Consider the following 25,348-nt stretch of genomic DNA (forward strand, 5'->3'; position numbering starts at 1 on the left):
GGTTTGCATTAGAGACACATTTACAAAACACTTCCGTGAGTGTCTCTGGTCAATGAAATCATGATGCGCGGAGTTCTCAGCTTTTACTCATTGATCTTCGCAAGAGGTGATCCAGTTTTGACGTTGACTTTTCCTCTGGTGTCGATTTACTCGAATTCCTCACCTGATTTCTCTGCTGTCCAATGAAGCTCACTCAGCAGAGTTTTCAATAGGAATTTGATTTTTCCTGACAGGATTTCAATCACCATGTTTTGGAACAATTTGTTTAAAAATATGCTCACAGCCAGCTTCCAGGAGCAGCAACGTGCTAAAGACAATAAATCTGTTAATAAGTGATTTTAATTGAGGAATGAATGTGGGCTTCGACACCATGGGATAACTCCCATGCCCCTCTCCGAAATGCTGCTTGGTATACTGCAGCTGAGAAGGCAGAGGGAACCTCAATTTACCACATCATCTAAAAGATGGCACCACTAACAGTGAAGCATTCACTGATTACTGCACTAAAGCGTCAGCCTGGATTTGTGCTCGGGACTCTGGAGTGAGTATAGAACTCACAAACTCCTGACTGTAAAGAGCAAGAGAACAACTGACTGAATCATCATTCACAGCAAAGGAAAGACGACAGAAGACATTTCACTCCAAGGAGAGGCAGAAGTAGATTGTTAATTGAAGAAATGTCACAGACAATGAGAGATAAACACCCACAGTTGAAAGAGACCGACTTTTTCTCACGGCAGGGAGAGAGATTGTAGCAGGAATTTCGATTCCCAATGCTTCTTGTTAACACCCCAGTACAAGCTAAATGGTTGGCACACTGCCCGCTAGACTAAAAAACGAAGCTAGAATGTTATTTAATCATCGTAAAATTTTCAACCAGTTCGACCCTGAAACATTGATATTCACGGTATTACAGGAAACGTCATAACTTGGGTCTGATGGTAATTTCCGATTTCCTTTCTGCATAACGCCGTCCCATACAAAAACAGGATTTAAACTCACGCGTGGGAAGCACAGTGGATGAGCAGCCTTAAATTCAGATAATCATGGAGTGATTAGCGACATTATCCCAACGCCATCTCCTCTGGAAACCTGGTCTCGGAACGATTACATCAGTGATTTCAGACATGCCTTCTGAAAAAAGCACTGCATTCACGAAGAACCAGTTAATAAACTGACGACGAAGGTGGGATTTGAACCCACGTGTGCAAAGGTCAATGGATTAGCAGTCCATCGCCTTAACCTCTCGGCCACCTCGTCACATGCCGTCGCCTTATTAAACCTCCTCCTGTACAGTTTTACATCCATGAACTGTTGAACTAAATGATCCTGCCTGTTTCAGCTGCTAAATAACCATCCAGATGTCTCATGTAGTTTGTCAATAAAGTACATTTCCATCACATCAGATCAAATCTGTTGTAAATCGACGGATGTGAATCACTTCAACACTTCAGCATGATATCCAACATGTTTCTAGACAGTGTGAAAACCCACCGCGGAAAGACACGAAACATACATTCATCTGGAAGAATAAAGAAACTCCTTCCGGCAAGTACTGGAACACAACTGAATTGTGATTTGTCACTCAAGGCTGTAACTGACTGTAATCTGCATCCGACTGAACCCACAAGGAGAGAGTTGACGTATTCGATGCATTAGGAGAAATTTTGCGTTGGTTTTCTGTGTTTTGATTCATTCTTCGCAATGATTTCCCCGATGTTCAAACCTGGTCCTGATTTCCCCAACTGGCATCGCCTCGAGCACACGAATTAATGTATTAAAATGCTGGGGGGCGGGGGTCGTCCGGGAATTGAACCTGGGACCTCTCGCTTATTAATTCACTGTAAATCCCAAAGCAAGAATCATACCCCTAGACCAACGAGCCAGCTGCCACAGAAGAAGCATTCAACATATCCTTTCCTTGCCACTCACAGGAAATTAACTAAATGCGAAATACTGTGGATGCTGGAATTTTTTTGGAATGTATTAGAAATCCCGGGGGCCGACTCCAACCAGTGGAGAGTTTCCCTCCTTGTATAACTTGACTTCAGTTTTGTTGGGTTTCTCAATGCCACACTCCGCAAAATGCTTCTGTATAGTCAACTGTAGTAATTTGCAACTCACCACCTTGAGTTCAGTTCTTTTGTCTATATTTGAATCAAGGCTGCAATGAAGTCGGGAGCTGAGTGGCCCTGGCGGAAACCAAACTGAGCTTCAGTGAGCAGGTGATTGGTGAGTTAGAGCCACTTGATCGCACTGTCGAAGACAGCAATGTGGTTGACTCTTAACTGCCCTTTGAAATGGCCTACCAAGCCTCTCAGTTGTAACAAACCACGACAAAGCCACAAAAATGGGAATGAAACTGGACGGACCACGCGACATCGATCTCGGCACCATCAATCTCAGCCCTGTCCACCCTGCAAAGTCCCCCTTACAAACATCAGGGGGCTGGTGCCGAAATTGGGAGGGCTGCCTCACAAACTAGGCAAGCAGCAGCCTGACATAGTCATCCTCACAGATAATGTCCCAGACTCCACCATCACTATCCCTGGATATGCCCTGTCCCACCGGTAGGACAGGCCCAGCAGAGGTGGCGGCACAGTGGTATACAGTCGGGTGGCAGTAGCCCTGGGAGTCCTCAACATCGCCTCTGGACCCGATAAAGTTTCATGGCATCAGGTCAAACATGGGCAAGGAAACCTGCTGATTAACACGTACCGCCCTCCCTCAGCTGATGAAACAGTGCTCCTACATGTTGAACACCACTTAGAGGAAGCACTGAGGGTGGCAAGGGTACAAAATGTCCTCTGGGTGGAGGGATTCAATGTGCATCACCAAAAGTGGCTCGGTAGCACCACCACTGACCCAGCTGGACGAGTCCTAAATGACATCGCTGCGAGACTGGGTCTGTGGCAGGTGCTGAGTGAACCAACAAGAGGGAAAATCATACTTGAGCTCGTCCTCACCAATCTGCTTGCCGCAGATGCATCTGTCCACGACACTATCGGTAGAAATGACTATCGCACAGAAGTTTTGGAGACGAAGTCCCGCCTTCACACTGAGGATAGTCGCCATCGTGTTGTGTGGCACTACCACCATGCTACATGAGATAGATTTCGAACACATTTAGCAAGACAAGACCGGACATCCATGAAGCCCTGTGGGCGATCAGCAGGAGCAGAACTGTACTCAAACACAATCTATAAACTCATGGGCTGGCATATTCCCCACTATATCATTACCATCAAGCCAGGTGATCAACCCTGGTTCAATGAAGAGTGAAGAGGGCATTCCAGGAGCTGCACCACCCTTACCTGATAATAAGTTGTCAACCTGGTGAAGCTATGACACAGGACTACTTGCATTCCAACCAACATCTGCAGCAAGTGATCGACAGAGCTAAGCGATCGCAGAACTAACAGACAGACCTAAAATCTGCAGTCCTGCTACATCCAGTCGGGAATGGTGATGGACAATTAAATAATTCACTGGAGGTAGAGACGCCACAAATATCCCCATCCACAATAATGGAGGACCTCAGCACATCAGCACAAATGATAAGCATTTGCTACAAGAAGTGCCGAGTGGATGATCCATCTCAGCCTCCTCCAGAGGTCCCCAGCATCACAGATGCCAGTCTTCAGCCAATTCAATTCACTCCACGTGATATCAAGAAACAGCTGAAGGCACTGGGTAGTGCAAAGGCTATGGGCCCTGACAATATTCTGGGAATAGTACTGAAGACTTGTGCCCCAGAACATGTCACGCCCCGAGCCAAGCTTTTCCAGTACAGCTACAACACTGGCATCTACCCAGCTATGTGGAAAATTGCCCAGGTATTTCCTGTACACAGAAAGCAGGCTAAATCCAACCCGGCCAATTACTTCCCAATCAGTCTACTCTCGATCAGCAGTAATGTAATTGAAGGGGTCATCAATAGTGCTATCAAGCGGCACTTGCTTAACAATAACCTGCTCACTGACTCACAGTTTGGGCTCCGCTAGGGCCACTCAGCTCCTGACCTCCTTACAGCCTTGATTCAAATATAGGCAACAGAGCTGAACTCCTGAGGAGAGGTGAGAGTGCCTGCCCTTAACATCAAAGCCGGATTTGCCTGAGTGTGGCATCAAGGAGCGCTAGGAAAACTGGAGTCAATGGGAATCAGGTGGAAAACTCCATTAGATTGTAGTAATGCTTAAGGCGTTCAGTCATCTCAGCTCGAGGATATCTCTGCAGGAGCTTCTCAGGGTGATGTGCTCGGCCCAGCCATCTTCCACTGCTTCATCAACGACCTTTCTTCCATCATAAGGTCAGAGGTGGCGATGTTCGCTTATAATTTCACAATGTTCAGCACCATTCGTGGCTCCTCAGATACTGAAGCAGTCCATATCCAAATGCAGCAAGACCTGGACAATATCCAAACTTGGGATGAAAAATGACATTTGCGCCACATGAGTGCCAGGCAATGGCCATTTCCAAGAAGAAAGAATCTAACCACTGGCCCTTGACGTTTAATGGCGTTACCACCACAGAATCGCTCACTCTCAACATCCTGAGGGTCACTGATGACCTAAAGCTGAACTGGACTAGCCATATAAATACTGTGGTTACAAGGGCAGGTCAGAGGCGAGGGATTGTGCGACGAGTAACTCACCTCCTGATTCTCCAAAGCTTGTCCAGAATCTATAAGGCACAAGTCAGGAGTGTGATGGAATGGTCGCCAATTGCCTGGTGGAGTGCAACACCCACTACACTCTGGAAACTTGGCATCATCCAGGAAAAAGCTTGAACTGCACCACAACCATAAACATTCACTCCCTCCACCACCAACGCACAGTCGAGGAGTGTGAAGCATCTACAAAATGCATACAGGAGTTCAACAAATCTCCTTAAACAACACTTTCCAAACCCGCGACCCCTACGGTCGAGAACAGCAAGGCAAGCAGCTACCTGGGAACATTACCACCTGACAGTTGCCCTCCAAGTCACACGCCATCTTGACTTCGAAATATATCGCATTTCCTTCACTGTCACTCGGTCAAAATCCTGGCACTCCCTTCCCAGCAGCACTGTGGGTGTACCTACACCACATGGACTGCAGCAACTCACCAGCTGATCACCACCTTCTCAAAGGCAACTAGGGTTGGGCAATAAATGCTGGCCCAGCCAGTGAAGTGCACATCCCGTGAATGAATAAAAGTTTTCCTGACACCTTCAATCATTTATGAACATGCCCACAATTTCCCCCTGCTCTTGCACGCCCTTTGGGTGCACACGCTTTATTTTATGTTACCTCTTTGCTTTCATCCGACCACAATTAATCTTTTCACATTTCCCTGGAAAAGGAAATCAACTGCAAAAGCGCTGGTTAGTCCACAGCTGGAATTTTATGTACAGTTCTAGTCGCCACGTTACAGGAAGGACATAATTGCACTGTAGAGAGCACAGAGAGGATTTACAAGAATACTGCCAAAGCTTGAAAATGCAGCTACGAGGGAAGATTGGATAGGTTAAGGTTGTTTTCCTGAGAACAGAGGAGGCTGAGGGGTGACCTAATTGAGGTGTACAAAATGATGAGCGGCCTAGATAGGGTGGACAGTAAATTCTTCTTTCCCCTCACTGAGGGGTTAATTGTCAGGGAGCGGAGATTTAAGGACATTTTTGGAAGGATTAGAGGGGAGACGAGGAAAAGCTTTTTCATGCCACGGGTGGCGAGCATTTGGATTTCACTGCCTGAACCAGTGGTTGAGGCTGAAACGCTCAACTCATTTACAATGTACTTAGATCTGCTTCTGGAGCGCTGTAACCTGCAAGGCTCCGGATCAGGTGCTGTGAAGAGGGTTTAAAATGAGCGGCTAGTTTCTTCTTCATCTTTTTTCTATCCAGCACAGACATGATGGTCTGAATCACCTCTTTCTGCGCCGTCACTTTTGTAGGGTTATGTGGTTCTCTCTGCCGCTTAAGCGCCCATTCCACCAACCTGCCCATGTCGTTTTCAAGTTCTACTGAATTTTTATAGCTCTTTACGTATCCACAGGACGTCCAAGAACATTTTACGGACGAAGAACACTTTTGAAATGTAGTCACTGTTCAAATTACTGAAATTTTGAACTGTCTGTCCGTCAATTTCAGAAATTCCCATATTGGGATGGGAAACAAGTATCATTGGTGTAGATCTGTGGCGCAACCGATAGCGCTTTGGACTTGCAGTCGGTATAAACAGAGACATTTAAAGGTTGTGGGTTGGAATGCTTTAGAGAAGCATTGAAGAAAGTCAGCAAGAGGTTTATCAATATACTCAGAAAAGGGAAACTGCCGTCCCGAACTTCCTTCTATACAGGTCACTCCCCACTTTCCCATCTGAACCACTGAACAGCCGAAATCTCATATTTCACCTATATTTCACCTTTCTCCTAACTATACTCAGTTCTGCCGAAGGGTCATGAAGACTCGAAACGTTAACTGATTTCTTCTCCACCGATGCTGCCAGACCTGCTGAGTTTTTCCAGGTAATTCTGTTTTTGAGCCGAAATCTCATCACCGTCTCAGGACAAAACAAAAACATTTGAAAGATGCTGACCAGAGTCAGTCTGCTCAGTCCTCAGAATGATTTAAAATTGGACATTTACAGCCACCGCGGAAACTGCTTCCCATTACTGCTCAGTCATCTTTCCAGACTGTTCCTGACAGACAGCTCGAAACAAGGATGATGTGAATCCGCACCACTGAATATCAAGACCAACACGGTTATCACAGCTGTAATGAACAGCTCCTGTTGCAGCTTTAGATCAGACAGTGGAGGATTATCACACGTGCTCTGTCAGACTGCATGTTCCTTCAGACAGGTTTCCAACTGGATACATGGGAAGAGCGGCTGTGTGAACATTAGTGGTTCAGGGGGGATTTCTCACTGGCCGGACTGGAGTTCCAGTTCCATTCCAAGACATTTCTCTTTCTGAATTCGTCTCTGTTCTCTTGCTCATTTACACTTTGCATTGTTTCATCATTGGCGGCCACATTTTCAGCTGTCTGAGCCTTTAGCGCTGCAATTCTTTCTAGAAACATCGCCACTTCACTCTCCCCCGTAATACCCTCCTAAAATCTATCAGTTTTACTAAGGTTTTGTTCATCTGGCCAAATATCTGACTGGATGTCGAATGTTGCTTGATCAAGCTCCTTTGAAGCGCTTTGGGGAGTTTTGTTAAATCACGGCGCTGCTGCTGGAATGGCTCGAATTTGGAGAAATTCCCATACAGCTTCAAACTTCTTAAAGATTCACCTTTATTCCCTCCACTTGCTTTGCATCGAAAAAACATCTCCTGTGAGGTGTTCAAAATGATGACCAGTTTACTAGAGTAAATAAGGAGAAATTGTTTCCACTGACAGGAGGGTCGCTAACCAGAGGACACAGTTTGAAGCTGATTGGGGAAAGAACCAGGAACGGGATGAGTAGAATGTATTTTACACAGTGAGCTCATTGTGAAATGGAAGCTACATGGGAGGGTGATGGAAGCAGATTAATTATTAACTTTCAAAAGAGAGTTGGAGAGAAAACAAACTTGAAGGAAGGGAATACAGGACAATGGGAACAGATCCCGGATCTCGGAGTAATTATATCGCTCAACCAAAGAACCAACGCAGGCGGAATGAGCTCCTTCTGTCCTTTATCATTCTATGATTTATGGATAAAAATCAGTCCTACATTCTGTACAGCAGGAAGGGTGTGAGAAGCCGGCATGGGAATTGATCCCGTGGGCACAGAATGGAATCGGTAAAATTCTGTATTTTGTCAGGGAATCGAAACTGTGTACATATGACTCTGTCTGTTTAAAAGTGGCTTGTTATCAATTGCAGATAATTGACGCTTTGCTTAAAAGGGATGTGTTATCAGTCAATGAACAGGCTATAATATAAAAACGGAAAATGCTGATAATACTCAGCAGCAACTGTGGAGAGAAAAGGAATTAATGTTTCAGGTTGGTGGCCCTTCATCTGAACTGAGGGAATATAGGAATGTAATAGGCTTGGAGCAAGGGACCGGTCCGGGCTTTGGGAAGAGGTTGAACAAAAGCGCAGGTTTCAAATGGTTTGGGGGCCCGGAGAGATTAAATTACAAAAGGTTTCACGGCGCCAAAGCCAAAGGACTGGAACAGGCAAAAAACAAAATGTGGGTCCAGATGAGGTGAGAATGGGTAAAGATCAGCCGCCCAATTGCAAAGTGAAGGAATTAAATAAGAAACAGAAAATAAAATGATAACCCTGAAAGAAACACATGAAACAAGAGGGAGGCTGAGTTTATAATTTAAAAACATTGAACTCGACTTTGAGGCCAGAAATGTGCAGGGTGAGGTGTTCTTCCTCGAGCTTATGTTATTCTTCACTGGAACACTGCAGCAGACCAAGGACAGAAAGGTCAGAGTGGGAGCAAGGTGGAGAATTGAAATGACAAGTGACAGGAAGCTCAGAGTCAGGCTTGCGGATTGAACGGAGATTCCTCAAAGCGCTCACCCACCTGAAGCAGATGAGAACATATTGCGGCAGCAAATGCTGCACATTAAACTGAAAGAAGAACAAGTGCATCACTGTTTCACTTGGAAGGAGTATTTGAGGCCTTGGATAGGAAGGTGTCATTAAAAGGGGAGAGGATATTGACTGAGTCAAGGATTTCACACTGAGAGAGAAGGAAATTATGATCTCACCGGCCTGAAATGCTAGTTCTATATTTCTCTCCACAGATGCTGTATAATTGTTGTGTATTTCCAGCACTTTCTGATTGTTACTATTTCTGATTTTCAGCATTCGCAGTGTGTTGCTTTTGTATCCAGTTTCCTTTATGAGCTGTTTTCAGGGGATCCGGTTGCCTCGAGTCTGGCTCGGTCGACCGAAATTCCCCTTGAGAAGCTGGCAGTGAGCTGCCTTCTTGAACTGCTGCAGCCCATATGGTGTAAGTAGGTCCACAGCGCTGTTAGGAAGGGAGTTCCAGGATTTGAGAGGGCGATACAGTTCCAAGTCAGGATGGTGTGTAGCTCGGAGGGGAGCTTGCTGCTGTTCTCATGCATCTGCTGCCTTTTTCCTTCCAGGTGGTGGAGATCTCGGGTTTGGAAGTTGCTGAAGGAAAAAACAATGTCAGGAGTGGGATTCGAACCCACGCCTCCAGAGGAGACTGCGACCTGAACGCAGCGCCTTAGACCGCTCGGCCATCCTGACTCATTTACTGCTGTCTGCATAAATATTTTTGAATTCCACATTCATCGTCACTGCTTTCAGAAGCTCGATGTGATTTTCCTTTTTTCAGCACCTGTCAGGTTCCTGTATCTGATTCCCATCCTTCCCCAAGCCGCCGGGGGGTGAGGAGCTTCTCATTGCTGCATTGCTCTGTTTGCTCAAATCAATAAAGATCCAATTCCCGCCCGACCTGTTCCTCACACGAAGGTGTTGAGAGTGTAAGATCTGAGCGACGTGAAGTATCCAATTGGAGAGTGACATCCTGGAGACAGGAATCTCTCTCCACAGCTGCTTTCGGAGCTGCTGAATATTTCCAGCATTTCCTGCTTCTGATTTTGTGCCTTCATTACAGGAGATCTTTTTACTGACAACCCAAAGCTTGTCTCTCGGGGCAGCTCCAGGCACCGCTTTCCCGTGACCTTTAAATTCGGCTGTTTTCACACTCATCACTCTGAGCCATGGCCTTCTACTCCCACCACCATACCCCATCCCGACCCTCACTCCCGCCCTCCACCCCCATCCCCAATCACGCCCCTCACCTTCACTCCCGCCCCCCACCTCGATCCCCACTCCCGCCCCTCACCTTCACTCCCGCCCCCCACCTCGATCCCCACTCTCGCCCCTCAACCTCACACCCGCACATCACCCTCATCCCCACTCCCGCCCCTAACCCTCATCCCCACTCCCGCCCCTCACCCTCACACCCGCACATCATCCTCATCCCTACTCCCGTCCCCCACCCTCATCCCCATTCCCGCCCCTCACCCTCATCCCTACGGCCGCCCTCACCTTCAGCCTCACTCCCGTCCCCCACCCTCATCCCTACTGCCTCCCCTCACCCTCATCCCTACTGCCGCCCTCACCTTCACCCTCACTCCCGTCCCCCACCCTCATCCCTACTCCCGCCCCTCACCCTCATCCCTACTTCCACCCTCACCTTCACCCTCAGTCCCACCCTGCACCCTCATCCCTACCCCCTTCTGCTCAGGTCTCAGTTCGTCGAAACGTCTTTTTTTTTTCGGGAATCACAAGGGCCCGAGGATCACAGGGCCTGTGAGGGAATATAAGGGGTTAATCCACATTCACATACAGGGAACTGCGACTCTCTTAAGGTGGACGGAAGTTGGTGTCCCTTCCAGATCCATTAGGAGGTCTAGTTACTGGAGCTGTGGGAATTTCTGCCATTTCTATCCCACAGGGAGTGGCGCCTCCCCGTTGGTCCCGCTGGGATGGTGATGGCTAAAGTGAGTGGACTAGAAAGCGGGTGGTCCCCATGTCTCTCTTGGGCTTGTTTTCCCTCATCCCGCTGTGAGGGGGCGGGGGGTTGAGTTTGTGGGGTGGGGGCGGGATCTTGCTGGTTTGCGCACCTTTTCCTGTCTGTCACTGTGTGTCCCCTGATCGTCTCTACTGCTTTTCTGTGTGTCTTTCTCTGTCTGTTGCATTCGGAGTGGTGTGAAGTACAATTGCGCAGCCAGGGTGAGCTTCCCAACACGTGTGCTCTTGATTAAAAATAAGGAAGAAGTGAATATTTGTTTGGCTACCGTAAAGTATTCAGCGGCAGGAAGGAATTACGGCTCCGTCACAGGGCGGTGCAGCGAAGCCCACAGCACAGAGGCCGATGGATCCAAACCATCTTCTGCTATTTTTGTTCTTATTCACACCAAAAATAACCAGCGGTCTGAGACCGAAAAACATACCTGGCTTTTTCTGTACAGTGAATTTGTATCAGCTTCTTACTTCCAGTAAACACTTCAATCTCCAACCACCTTCTCAAATCGTTTTTATTCACACACGAACAGAAGTAGTAAATGTTACAAAAATACACCAGCTCAGTATTTCCTCTTTCTCTCAGCCCATTTCAGGCCATGGTCCGAATGGCCTTTCCTTGTTCTCAATCACCCCAAGATGATCAGAATAGAAAAAAATAACAAAACAAATCTCTGAGGCGGAAACGTTGTTGCGGAGATTATACATATTAGCTGCAGTATGTCCGATCTACAGGACACCCTGCATTAATTCCTATGCGTATTTGGACAGCAGCGTCCTCCCTGATACATGTACCATCGAGAAGGACAAGATTATCAGCATAACGGGAAGAGCATCACGTCAAAGACACCGTTAATCATTATTTCCACACCTATGTTTATTCATTCTTACTCACTTATTAAATATATGGAGCTCCATCCCCAATATCACCATGAACTGGTAAGGCTTCGTTCCTTCATGTTTGCATTAGAGACACATTGTACAAAACACTCTGTGAGTGTCTCTGGTTAATGAACTGATGATGCGCGGAACTCTCAGCTTTTACTCATTGATCTTCGCAAGAGTTTTTCCAGTTTTGACGGTGACTTGTTCTCTGGTGTCGATTTACTCGAATTCCTCACCTGATTTCTCTGCTGTCCAATGAAGCTCACTCAGCAGAATTTTCAATAATAACTTGACTTTTCCTAACAGGAATTCAGTCATCATGTTTTTGAACAATTTTTCAAAGGATTTGCACACAGTCAGCTTCCAAGAACAGCAATGTGATGAAGGCAATATGATCTGTTTTGAATGTCTCCGACATCATGGAATAACTCCCCCACCCCTCTCCGAAATTGTGCCTTGGTATATTTTACGTGAGAAGGCAGATGGCAGCTCAGTTCAACATATCGTCTAAAAGCTGGCACCAGTAACAGCAAAGAATTCTCTAGAGCGTGAGCCTGAATTTGTGGTCAGGATTCGGGAATGAGTTTTGAACTCAAAACCTCCACATTGTAAAAAGCAAGGGGGCAGCTGGCTGAATCATAGTTCACTGGATAGGGATAAAAGACAGAAGAGATTGCACTCTGTAAGGAGAAGCAGAAGTAGATTGTTAATTGAAGAGATATCACTGACAATAAGAGATAGGTACCCACAGTTGAAAGAGCCGGATTTTTTTTATCACGGCAGGGATAGAGAGTGCAGCAGGAAATTCGATTCCCAGTGTAGATAACAGAAAATGTTAACTTTGGGTCAAATATTGGACCTGATAAGGGGTCAGAGGCTGACTGACATTAATGATAACAACTGTGTCAGTCGGAGTCACACAGGGAGGGAGTGATCATTTCTGATTCCCACTTGTCTCCCAGGAATGAAGCAGACAGCATTACAACATTGAGAAGCTCAGAGTAACAAAAAAGGGAAACTCTTCAACCGAGTCTCCCTGGGGGAAAAAAGCAACATCCGCGGTGGTGTGTGAGTATTTTTGGTGCCTATATTATATCTCCACTGCCTGGAAGATGTTATATTTCATTATCACAGTTCAGGTGAATTAGTAAAGATAGAACCAGGATTTCTTCAGTGCTTCCAACTGCTTGAAATTCTAGAAGAGGCAAATATGTTTCACAAATTATGTAATGCCCCACAGAGGGGCAATAAAGATACATGACTATTTCACTCATAAACCACAATTTAAACCGAAACCCCATTTCCCCTATCGGACGGATGTGAACAATCCGACCAGACTATTTACAACAAGAGAAGCGGAGTCTTACCCGGAGTCCTAGGATCAATATTAATCCCTCAAACAGGGTCTCTGAACCAGATTATATAGTCATTGATCAGGTTACTGCGGTGGGATGTTGCTGTGCACATTCAAGCAGCAATCTCACTTACCAAGACACACCCGCTCCCGCACCATTGGCTGTGAGGCTTTAGGTCTTCCTGAGGTTGTAAAATGTGATGGATAAATTCAAGTTCCTCTCTCCCTCCAGCCCGCTGCCTCTCTTCCTCCAGCTCCGCCCTTCTCTAACTCCCTCCCTCTCTCCCTCGCTGTCTCCCTCCCTATCTCCCTCCCCGGCTCTCCCTCCCACTCCTCGCATCACCTCGTCCCGCCCCGCCCGCACCCCATTTCTCTTTCAAATCTTATTTCCTGTCTCTGGGGCCTGTTTTATCCCCAGGCTACCCACTGACTCCGGCCTCTGGGACTCTCAGACCGGCCCGAGCTCCTTAACCGGCTCCATTCACTGGAAAAGTGACTTCAGTTCCCACAATTACATCCGTGCTCTCTGTACCCCACTACCCACAAAACTGAAATTCAGGTCAATGCTAACATGAAGACTGCGGGCTGCGGTTTCCGCTCCTGCTGTTTGAAACAATTCGCTATATGTGTGTACAGTGAGCAGAAAGAAATTGCTGTACTTTGTAAACATTTCTTACTGAACTCACTGTCATTCTGCTTTAACAGGACTAGTTTGAATTTCTTGATATATTGGCAAACTGATAAATGAACTGCATTTGAAATTTATCCATATCAGAAATTGCTCTAATATTCAGTTGGTCTGTCCGTCACAGGACTGATGAAAGATCAACTCCTGTGTCCAATCAGTAAGATATGCAGTCACTCGGGGCTTTCATAGTGGAACTGGACAGCCACCTGAAGATAAAAGTTTACATGGCTATGGAGACAGGGCTTGGGACTGGGATAGCTGAGTTTCTGCTGAAGCATCTCAGGAGAGACAGAGGGCCGAATATTCCCCTTCTCTGTTGTAGCTATTCTATGTGTATGTGTGTGTGGTTCATTCATTACCACTTTGTCTCTGGAACAGGATTTGAGTGTGGAATTCATTGTTCATCTGTCGGTCTCTGTGGATTAATTCTTTATCGCTTTGTCACTGGAACAGGATTTGTTTTCGGGATTAATCGTGGATCTGTCAGTTTCTGATGATGTGCCTGTGTGTATGTTTCATTCTGTATCATTCCGTCCATTGAGTACTGTGAGAGTGTGCGATTCAATATGTATCAGTCAGTGACTGATGCTAGGCCTGAGTTAATGATTCATTCTGGGTCTCTCTGTCTTTTGCTCACAGTTTGAGTGTGGGATTCATTACGTGTCTGTCAGTCCCGGAGACACTTTGCAAATCTGGATTCATTAAAACCAGAATACACCTCACTGAAAGTGGGCCATTTGTTCTAACAGGTAAACTGCCCGACAAGATCTTCCACCTAGAATATTTAATGCCACATTTTCTGTTTATCCCTGAAATTCATTCTCCCACCTATACTTATCTAGACTTCCCTTAAATGCAGTTTATCTAATCGTCTCAGTTGCTCCAGGCGATAGTTGGCCTGTAACTGCTGCCGATTCAATGGGAATAAATTAATTAATTGTGTTTCCTAAATTATATTTCATATTTGCATTTCTATGTCTGCTCCATCACATCACATCACAAATTCCTCACATTGACCTGTTTCTGCGACACCGACAATGTGAATTTCTACCGCTCTGTTGCGGCCAGTAGATGGCAGCACATTCTGATATAGTGAAGTTGACAGATCAGAGACAACAGAGGAGACTTGTTCATATTATTCGGGAAGAGACAGTTGTAGAAATACTATGGATGGAGATGATCTCTTCTTATATGTATTTTGTAACAAGCAGTGGTTATCGTCTGTCCCTCGATACGAGGATGACATCCACTCAGGGCCGTGAGTTTCTGCCATGGGTCTTCATGAGAGTGAACAGGCCGATTTTCGGCCCACAGACCTTAGGACACATGGGGACAGGATGTCCTACGAGGTAGTGAGATCCAGAGTGCAGGATTTGCTTCCTGTTACTTCTTCTTAGCCGCCGTTCTGCCTCATCATTAAGACCTGGGGACTCACAGCGCGCTGCAGCTTGGGGGGCAGGTTTTGGTCATTTTGAATGGTGAGAAGCAAGTTCCTCGCAGTCATTAATATGAATGTTGCAGCGTTTGAATTAACGTTTCAGAGTGTCTTTGGAGCATTTTCTTTGTCATCCCCTGGAATGTTGACCATTTGAGAGTTGATGAAACAGGACTTGGCGGATGCGGCGCTTTTAGATTATCCGGATTCAGTGTGCAGTCCATCCAAGTTAATTTTTCAGGAACAAAAACAAAAGTACCTGAAAAAGCTCAGCAGGTCTGAATACAGTTAACGTTTCCAGTCCGAATGACTTTTCATCAGTTGAACAGTCATACGGACTCGAAACGTTAACTGTATTCCTCTCCGCAGATGCTGTCAGACCTGCTGAGTTATTCCAGGTATTTTTGTTTTTGTTCTAGATTTCCAGCATCCGCAGTATTTTGCTTTTATCTTAATTTTTCAGGAGTTTGGCCTGAATGCTGGTCGATCTGTCTTCAAGAACGACACTACAGTTTGTTCGGCAGTGCTCCCACGGAATCTGGAGGGTGCCGCGGAGACATTGCAGATGGAATTTAGCTACCGCTCTTATGAGTCGCCGATGCACAGTTAAGTAGTTATAACGTTGCATGCGACCCGTCAGCCGTTGTCCTGTTTGTGAGAGCGAGACACATACTTAGCTACCCTTCTCTGCTCCATTTTCCCTGAATTCAGCCTCCCAGAATCTTTCATAATTTTTAAGACCTGTATGAGACCACCCCCCAGCCTTCATTCTTCAAGGGAAAAGGTAGACATCCTGAAAATCATGTCGTGTCTGTTTACCACTTGTTTATTTTTAAATAGTGTATGGGCGTCTTTTGCAAGCCCAGCATTTGTTGATCATCTCATATTATCCTTGAAGTTATGAGTGAAGCAAATTACTGTGGCTCTGGAGTCACATGTAGGACAGACAAGGGAAGGGCGGATGATTTCTTTCCGTAAAGGGCATTCGTGAACCAGGTGGGTTTTTACTACAATCGATGATAGTTTCATAGCCGCCATTACTGAGCCGAGATTTTAATTCCAAATTTAGGAAATATTTTAATTTAAATCTGCTCTGTTGAGATTTAAACCCGTGCCCGCAGAGATTAGCCTGGCACCTCTGTATTGTTAGTCCAGTGACAGCAGATTCAGCTAATGATCGAGCCGCTTCATGAGAAGATTGGAATTCTCCCAAAGCATTTTATTAAACCGACTGATGCACAGCTTTTGTTCCAGTTGGACACATCAATAATTTAACGAACGTGATCAGCAAAACAAAATGAGTTAGAAATTAATGCACAAATTAACAAGAGCAGACATTTTGAGAAAGAGCCCTGTCATGTTCGGAAGGAAACGCAGAACCTTCAGCTGACGAGTGAGACCGCGGTTTTCAGGATGTTAAACAGATTTTTATATAAAACGACCACGGCAGGACTCGAACCTGCAATCTTCTGATAACCTCTTTAAATACCACCGAAGTCAGACGCCTTATCCATTAGGCCACGCGGTCAGGTGACACGATACTGGAACTGATGCTAGTGCCATGTAAATAAATATCGTGGTTGTATATTTTTCGGTTCGATTTTTGGATGATCCGCTGAATCCCAGATCCATGGCCTCAGGGTCTGAGTTCGACTCCGTGTCTTTCGTTGGAAAATAAGGATTGGGAGATCGGGAACTCAGGTCCTATTGTCCGCACCCTCTCCTCATCATTCTGCGGCAGTGTTTTGAATCTCTCTCATTCTCTGCCGCCTGGCCTCCCCTCAACCGCTGCTAAATACCAGAAAATAAACCACAGAACAGCCCCTTCATATAAACCACGAACAAAGGGAGCCGTTCTTCCCGAATTAATGAGCAATTTGATCGCAGTTTCCGACATGTTAAGGCGATAGTGTCAGAGATAGAAACTTCTGCGATGGCGGGAATTTTGGAATTGGGGGAGGGGGAGGGGTCTGGGGGTTTTGGGGCTCAGTCAAAAAACAAGACGTTTCCGGAGTGAAATTAGGAAACATCTCTCTCAGCAAAGGGTCCTGGAATTTCAGAGATCCCATCGGGAAACAGCACTTTAATTTTAAATCTCAGTTTTATAGACTTGTATTCATCAAATATATGATGGATAAGCGAGAAACTGGGTATTTATCTGTCCCGGAACTTTGATCCTTGAAACATTATTGAAGACATTGAGTTATGCATTCACTGTAATCGAACCCAGGTTTCTTTGATGAAAAATAAGAATTCTACCCCTGAATCACCAATCCGCCCATCATGCTGAAATCAGTTTATTTCCCTAACTACAAGATCACTGCACTAAAACAGAAAGCAACCTGAAAGTAACCTGAAGAAAATAAAATAATTTAGGGACTGTGACGCTGTTACAGAATCGGCAACTTCGGGAATCTAATCCGAGTTCCCACGCCCTAGAGACGCATTGTGCTCCTGAACCAGCAATGCACAGGTTTGGACAGATTTCATAACTTTCAAACTATTTCCTAATCTGATTATCAAAGTATCACTTCCCTTATCATTGATCTACAGTCCCTCATTGTTCAAATCCCACGTCTGGCTTTCGGTATTTTTAATCACTCCACAGACAGAAATGTCAAGAGGGTTTAGAGAAAGTAAATAAAGATGAACTGTTCCCATTGGCTCATGGGTCAGTGACCAACCAGGGCAGATTTTAATTCATTCGAAAAGGAACCAAAGATAACGTGTGGAAAAGATATTCTCATCATAAATTGTGAGCATTTGGATGACCTGCATAATCGGCAGGCAAACCCATGACTGTTATCATCTGGAAGTGCAAAGGCAGCAGACACATGGGAACACCAACAGGTGGAAGTTCCCCTCCAAGCCGCACATCATCCTGACTTGGAAGTAGATCGCCTTCCTTCACTGTCACTGGTTCGTAATCCTGGAACGTCCTCTCTAACAGCACAGTGGGTGTACCTACACCACAGGGGCTGCAGCGGTTCAAGATGGCAGTTCACCGCCAGTTTCTGAAGGGCAATTGTGGATGGGCAATAAACGCTGGCCTAGCCAGCGACGCCCACATCCGTTAAATAAATAAATCAGCACCCAAAATATTTTTGTTGTTGTTGTTATTTCTGTGGAGGTGTTTACCTGGATAAGGAAACAGGTTCTGATCAGCCCTTTGACAGACAGCTGACATTGCGACTATTAAGCCTGCGAGATCAGACTCCAATGTGTGCAGGGAATGTGGAAGAGCGAGAAGGAGGGAACATCCTGCGTTGGATAGATTTTCTCTGAAAGTAACCTGAAGAAAATAAAATAATAATAAGAAAAGGTTTGCTTTTCTTCAGCTGCTTTGACAACCACAAGATTTCACAACGACGCGTGACAACCAGTGGAGAACTTCTCAAATGTGTTCAGTATTTTAATGTAGGAAATTGCTGAAATTTCCAACCGTTTGTTTCACATTGTCAGGCTGCATGTTCCTTCAGACAGGTTTCCATCTGGACACATGGAGTGAGCAGATTTGTGAAGGTCAGTGGTTCAGGGGTAGACTCCTCACTGGCCAGACTGGACTTCTTGTTCCATTTGACTCTGTCTATTTGCGGCTCAGAGGTGTGAATGTCACCAACCGAGACACTCTGTGCAGAAGTAATTTATCTGGATGAATAGCTGTTGTTGATTTGTTAGGAAATAAAAATACAAAGATGACTGAGAAAAAAGGTTCAAAACAGCAAGAAAAAGCAATTCAATAAATAACTCTGCAATGTTTGCAAAGAAAACAACACTTTCACCGAATGAGTGGGAAAGTGGTTTGATTTCATTGAGTTGAAACTGATTTCTATGTAAAATGACCATGAATCAATTTCAACATCAGCAACTTGCATGGATCAACCATCGAATCTATGTCTCCCAAGTTCTCTGTCATGTGATTGTCGTGCCTGTGTTATACTATTGACAGAAGATTGAAGGTTGTTGCATGCACTTGTCAGTTAAACTAAGTAATTACATCGGTTAGGTTCAGATGGATGTTGCATTATGCGCTGTTAAATAATTCCGTTAAATGACGGCCAATTGCCATAGGAAGGTGGGATTCGAAAGGGCACCTGGGTGTCCTCGGGCTGACATGGACAAGATGGGCTGAATGGCCTCCTTCTGTGCTGTAACTTTTCTATGGTTCTATTTCGATGAATATTTTGTTCCAGGAAACTGGCACTTAGTCACATCCTGTCCAAGGAAATTCCAACACTTACTGCCCTGAGAAACTCACTTAGACACTTGCTGCTCACCAATTGATCATAGTCTTCACTAACTTCCCTGATTCTTTATGGGATCTTTGAATCACAGAACATAATGAGAACATTCGGCCCGTCTGGACTCGGCTGGCCCTCTGAACGAGCAGCTCACCTGCTGCCACTCCACACCCTTTTCACTGTAACACTGCTCAATTTTCTTTTCATATCAAGATCAAATTCCCTTTTGAAAACCTCAATTGTCCCTGCCTCCAGCACACTCTCAGACACTGCATTCAACATCTTAAACACATGCTGCATGAAAAAAAAAAATTTCCTCATGTGGTAATGGCTTTTTTTGTAAATTAATTTAAATCTATGTCCTCTTGATCTGGATCATTCCATCAATGGAACAGTTAAACCGAATTTACTCTGTCCACACACCTCGTGATTTTGAATACCTCTATCAAATCTCCTCTCAAACTCACTCTCTTCAAGAAACACACTCCCAACTTCTCCCATCATTCAATGTGAATTAAGTTCCTCATGGCTGGAATCTGTCTTGTGAAATCTTTCTGCAATCTCACTAATGGTTTCACATCCTGGCTAAATTGTGGTGCACAGGATTAGATACGATACTCCAGTAGAGGCCGAAGGAGTGTTTTCTACAGGCTTCACATAACTTTATTGTTTTTGTACTACATGCTATATTGATGAAGCCCATGACGTTGTCTGTTTTACTCGTCATTCTTTCAACCTGTCCTGTGATGATAAATGATTTATGCACATATAAACCCACATCCCTCTTTTCCCGCAATCCCTTTAGAATTGTAACCTTTATTTCGTGCTGCCTCTCCCTGTTCCAACTACAAAAACGAATGACATCAGGTTACTCTGCAATAAATTGCACCTGCTAATTATCCGCCCAATCCATCAACATTTCTAGATCCCTTTGGAGTTCTGCACTATCCTCCTCACAGTTCACAGTGCTTCTAACTTTTGTATCATCGGCAAATGTTGGAATTGTGAGCTTGCAACAAGATCAGGTTGATGAATTACAGGAAGGGCAGGGGTCCTGACACTGGACACAAGAAATAGGAACAGCAGTAGACCACACAGCCTATCGCACCTACCCTGCCATTCGATGATATCATGGTTTACCTTGGGCCTGAACTCTATTTTTCCACCAGTTCCCGATATCCCGCAAGTCCCCGAGAGACCTGGGGAGCTCCACAAGATAACTTGCTCCAGTCCACAATGCAACAGTTCACCACAAATCTTTGGTTCCCGTCACTCAGCTCCTTTCTTATCTGTGCTGCTATTGTCCCTTCTATTCAATGAGCTCTAACTTTCCTCAGAAGTCTTTTGTCCAGCACTTTATCAAATGCCTTTTTCAAGTCCATGTAAATCACATCAAGGACTTCACCCTCATCAAAATTCTTTGCTGTCGCATTAAAAAAAAAACTAACTGAAGTTAAATAACACGATATGTTCTTACCAAATTGATAGAAAGTAGAGAGGATTAAGTAAATTACACTGGTATTTGCTATTGTTAGGAATGAGTTTTAGCTTTAAAGTTTAAGTGTGATTTGTATTTCTGTATGTGTGTTAAGAAAGGTCAAATGGAGTTTTAGTTTCGTTTTAAAAAGTTGCTTGCATCTCTAATCAGGTTTACGACTTAAGAAGTTAAGCAAACACATCAGTAGAAGAATTGGGCTGTTGCCTAGCAACAGGGAGGCAGAGAGGCAGGTCCCTCCCACAGACACACACACAGAAGGAGGGAAACTGCAGTTTTGATTTGGAAGCTGCGGACCTCGTTTGGTTTTTGAAAGTTGCTGCCGAGAGAGACTGGAAAAGGGTGCAGATACTTAGTCCCAAGCGAAAGAAAAATCCCAAAATCCAGGGGAGTGGAAGAGGGGAAAGTCCAAAACAGACGTTCTGGTCAAAGGAAGGATGGGAACCTGGAACAGGTCCTGTTAATGAATTTAAGAGGATGGGCAGAGGGAATGGCTTCAATCCTCGTGTGAAAGGCGGAGTGCAGTGAAACTGGTTGACTCACGGCTTGACAAGCTTCTGTGGGGAGTTGAGGAGAGATCCACAGCATCTGGTTTTGGTGGTATCTGTCACTTGGTTTCAGGGTCTGGTGTGCCTTACCACAGGGTGCCTATTGATACATGGATTGTGCAATTACTGTGGAAATTAAAGAATAAAATAGATTTTGCAACTTGCGTTATCCTTACAAATTTGTCTCCACCTGTAAAGTTATAGTTGTGGATGAAAGAAACATGGTTCATCTTTTCTCGTAGAATAAATGTTTTATTTATTTTTTGCTAAAAGTTGATCAGCTAACTCCTGTGACTCTCTTCAGTAGTTACTTTCCACGTATTAAAACAAACAAATAAAAGTTAGAATCTATCAAGCTGGGATCCAAACTGGGTTTAGGATTGTCCCGGGGTAATCACAGCTGGGACCATAACATAATCCATGCTGGTTTTACTTATTAATGTGCATTTTCCCGAGGTAATTTTCATGTTTTCGGAAAATTTCCTTTCTGAAAGGTAGCTCACCACCCAGGTTAAACTGGCTGCCCTGTAGTTTCTGGGCTTATCCTTACACATTTGTTTGAACAAGGATGTTACAATAGCAATTCTCCACTCCGCTGTCACCACCGCGGGTCTCAGGAATATTAGAAAATATTGGCCAGCGTCCCTGCAATTCCTGCTCTCCTCCCTCAGTATTCTGGATGCACCTCGTCTGCGTCTGGTCCTAAACAACTTTAAGCACACACCGCCTATCAAATACCTTCTCCTGAAATTGTTTATTACCTTTACACTAAAATATCGATCGAGGTGAAACGGCTCACTTTCTGCTCAGTACAACTCCTAGAACATAAACAAAATATGATCAAAACAAATTCTCACTATGGGGCTACCAGACCTGGCCGTCTCAGAGAAGTTTACAATTCTCTCAGAGAATACAACAACCGAATGCATTCATCCAGAAAAACGGGTTGCCTAATTAGTGTGTTCGGGTAACATTACAGTGCGATTAAGTTGGCAATTGTGTTTTTTTTTCAAATTGCCTTCATTTCCTTCATGTGTGTTTCATTGATGAGTTCTCTGCAATGCTGGGTCCAGTTCCCAAACTTACCACTGATATAAGCAAACCGCTCCACCTAGACCGCAATGTGTTTTAGACAATGCACTGGGCGACTTACACGACAAATAACAACACGTCTGAGATTTGAAACAGAGACCGCTCACATTCTCACTTATGAAACGTCCCATGCGAGAATCACACGGCGAGACCAATAATGTAACTGTATGTATATAACTCAGCCAATATAGACATTCATTGGCACCCAAAAGATATCAGCCATTCTTTCAGAGCGCTCTAGGTAAAAGAGAACATTGAAGAAATACACCAGGCAGTGTCTAAGCCAGGCAGTATCCATGGAGACGGCAAGAAATCTCAAGTTTCAGTTACTCTCATTCTCTTCTTGGGATAAATTAACTCTTAAACTTCTTTTATTAGGATAAATTAACTGACCAATTACATGAGCAAGTTTCTTCATTTACTCCACGTGCTTTGCAGTGATAATTTGGTTATAATGACTTCTCAGGTTGTAAAAACTCGCCCGGTTTAAGTAAAACCCGCCTTTTAGCTCGTAAAAAATATGCGTCACAAGTGGGGTCGTTCGGGATTTGAACCCGGGACCTCTCGCACGATCGTTTAACGAAAATCCCAAAGCGAGAATCATACCTCTAGACCAACGAGCCTTCCACAGGTAAGCGAGATATCCGCTATGTGCATTCATTGTCCTCCAGAGTGCGTCAACACTCCTTTTGGGTTTCTGTCGTAACACCAGAAAACAATTAAGAATTACACCTCATGGCAGGCAGCAGCGTGGACAGTGAAAGGGTGTTCACGTTTCAGGTCGATGACATTTCATCAGAACTCAGCAATGCTAGAATTGTGATCAGTTTTACACTGTAACTCCTGACACCGAGCTGGAACAGGAACTCGGCACCCACTCAGTCTGCCGGTGCGTGCGCCGTTCCTCCCACCGCTGACGTCCTCGTTGTTCAGCCATTGGCCGTCGCCCACTTGCTGCCTCCCACTCACTCCCATGCTCCCGAATGCCAGGTGCCCAGACCCCAGACCCTCCCCGCCTCGCTCGCTGCGCTACACGCCGACCCTCTTGCCGCACCGCTCGCTACCCCACTACGAAGACGCTCACCTCCCACTCGGCACCTCCCTCCTGACTCCTGTCGCCGCCCATCTCACCACAAGAACTGAGGAGATGGTGACAAGCGGAACAGCAAGTGAGGCGGTGAGGGGTAGGGAGCAGGCCGGAGAGCGGGAGGTTACTGAGGCGCCGAGCAGTCCGGCAAGCGAGACGGTGAGCAGGACAGGGACAGAAGTGCCGAGAGAGGCACACAGGAACAAGAACACGAAAATCAGGAGCAGTAACAGGCCATTCAGCCCCTCGAAGCTGCTCCAGGATGGCTGATCTGAATGTGGCCGCAACTCCACTTTCCTGTCTGCCCCCCATAAGTCTTGACACACATCTTTGTCAAAAATCTCTCCAACTCAGCCTTGAAAATTTTCAATGACCCAGCCTCCACTGCTCTCTGGTGAAGAGAAATCCGCAGATTTATGTCCCACTGAGACAGAGAGAAAACAAATTACCTTCTGTCAGTCTGAAATGGGAGAGCCCGATATTTTTAAACTGAGTCACCTGATTGTAGAGTCCCCCACAAAAGAAAACATAGTCTCAGCAGCCACCCTGTCAAGTCCCCTCAGGATTTTATATCTTTCAATAAGATCACCTCCCATTCCTCTAAACTCCAATGGTTATAGGTCCAACCTCCTCAACCTTTCCTCATAAGGAAACCCTTCCATTCCAGGAACCAGTCGACTGAATCTTCTCTGACCTGCTGTGATGCAATTATATCCTTTCTTAACTAAGAAGACTAAAACTGTACACAGTCCACCAGATGCTGCCTCACGAACTCACCCAGTCAGTCATGTATTCGCTCACCCACAGACAATGACTCGATATTTAAACTACCAGAATAAGGCAGCTAATGCTGTAAAAAGGGGCCACGTCCTTTCGTTCCATGACTCTGCCGTTGGGTTTAGATGGGGGAGTTAGATGGGAGCGGGACTGTACATTTCTCTGACATCAGGACGGCAAGATCCTTGGAGAAATGTGCAGGAACATCGGGGAGGCAAAATCTTTGTGTGAGGTGGTAATTGCTGCTGACCGGAAAATGCGGATTATTGCATCCTGTGTAAACTGAGCGGAGTTGATTCAGTGGCGCTTGTTTTCACCGTCCAGCCCGCCTGTTTCCATATTCGACACATTATCCTCCGACATTTCCACCACAGCCAGCATGATATGACCACGAAAAACACCCTCCCTTCTCCTCCACAATCACCATTCGAAACGGGCCATTCACTCGGCACTCATCCTAGGGCACAATCCCATGCAACTGCATGAATTGAATCTCTTATTTTACCTCTTCCATTCTCAACATTCAAGGCCCCAAACACTCATTCCAAGTGTAACAGTGATACACTTGTCCTGCTTTCAATTTAAGATAATGTATTTGGTGTTCACCATATGGCCTCCGCTACTTGATGAGGCCCCACAGACTGAGTGACCGCTTTGCCAACACCTCCTTTCAGTCCGCAAGCCTGACTCCGACTTTCCTGCCACTTGTAATTTCAATTCGCCACCTTGCTCCCACTCTGACCTTTCTGCCCTTGGTCTGCTGCACCGTTCCAATGAAGATTAACGTAAACCCGAGGAAGAACACGGTCATCTTTCAACTCGGCAACCTACAGATTTCAGGACTCACACTGAGTTCAATACTTTTAGATTATAAACTCTATCTCCATCTTGTTTCATGTGTTTTTTGCTATTTCGTCTTTTCCCTCATTCTCTATTCTTTCTCATTGCAATTGAACGGCTGCTATCCAGCCATTCACACCTCATCTGGGCCAATCGTTTGTTTCTTTGTCTGTTCCCTTTGGATTTGCCCCGTGATACCTTTTTTTTTGTAATTTCATCTCTCCGGGCACCCACACCATTACAGACCTGCGCTTTTCCTCAACCTCTTCCCAGCCCCCGACTCTTTCACTTGTTCAAAACCTATTACATTTCTCTCTTTCCTCAGTTCTGCTGGAGTATCATTAACTTGAAACATTAATCCGTTTTCCAATTACATTTGCTACTGAGTGTTTCCAGCATTTCCTGTTTTTATATC

The 25,348-nt window shown here is 45.3% G+C and overlaps 3 non-coding genes across 3 annotated transcripts; all 3 read right to left on the reverse strand.

Moving 5' to 3' along the window:
- Positions 1-1,178: 1,178 nt before the first annotated feature.
- On the reverse strand, positions 1,179-1,260 carry trnas-gcu (transfer RNA serine (anticodon GCU)). The gene has a single exon. It is a non-coding gene; the product is annotated as a tRNA-Ser (tRNA).
- A 7,864-nt stretch (positions 1,261-9,124) lies between these two features.
- Positions 9,125-9,207, reverse strand: trnal-cag (transfer RNA leucine (anticodon CAG)). The gene has a single exon. It is a non-coding gene; the product is annotated as a tRNA-Leu (tRNA).
- Positions 9,208-16,291: 7,084 nt separating this feature from the next.
- On the reverse strand, positions 16,292-16,381 carry trnar-ucg (transfer RNA arginine (anticodon UCG)). The gene is given in 2 exon segments: positions 16,292-16,327; positions 16,345-16,381. It is a non-coding gene; the product is annotated as a tRNA-Arg (tRNA).
- Positions 16,382-25,348: the final 8,967 nt, after the last annotated feature.

This window comes from Cetorhinus maximus, chromosome 31 (genome assembly GCF_964194155.1).
Source record: "Cetorhinus maximus chromosome 31, sCetMax3.hap1.1, whole genome shotgun sequence".
NCBI lineage: Eukaryota > Metazoa > Chordata > Chondrichthyes > Lamniformes > Cetorhinidae > Cetorhinus > Cetorhinus maximus.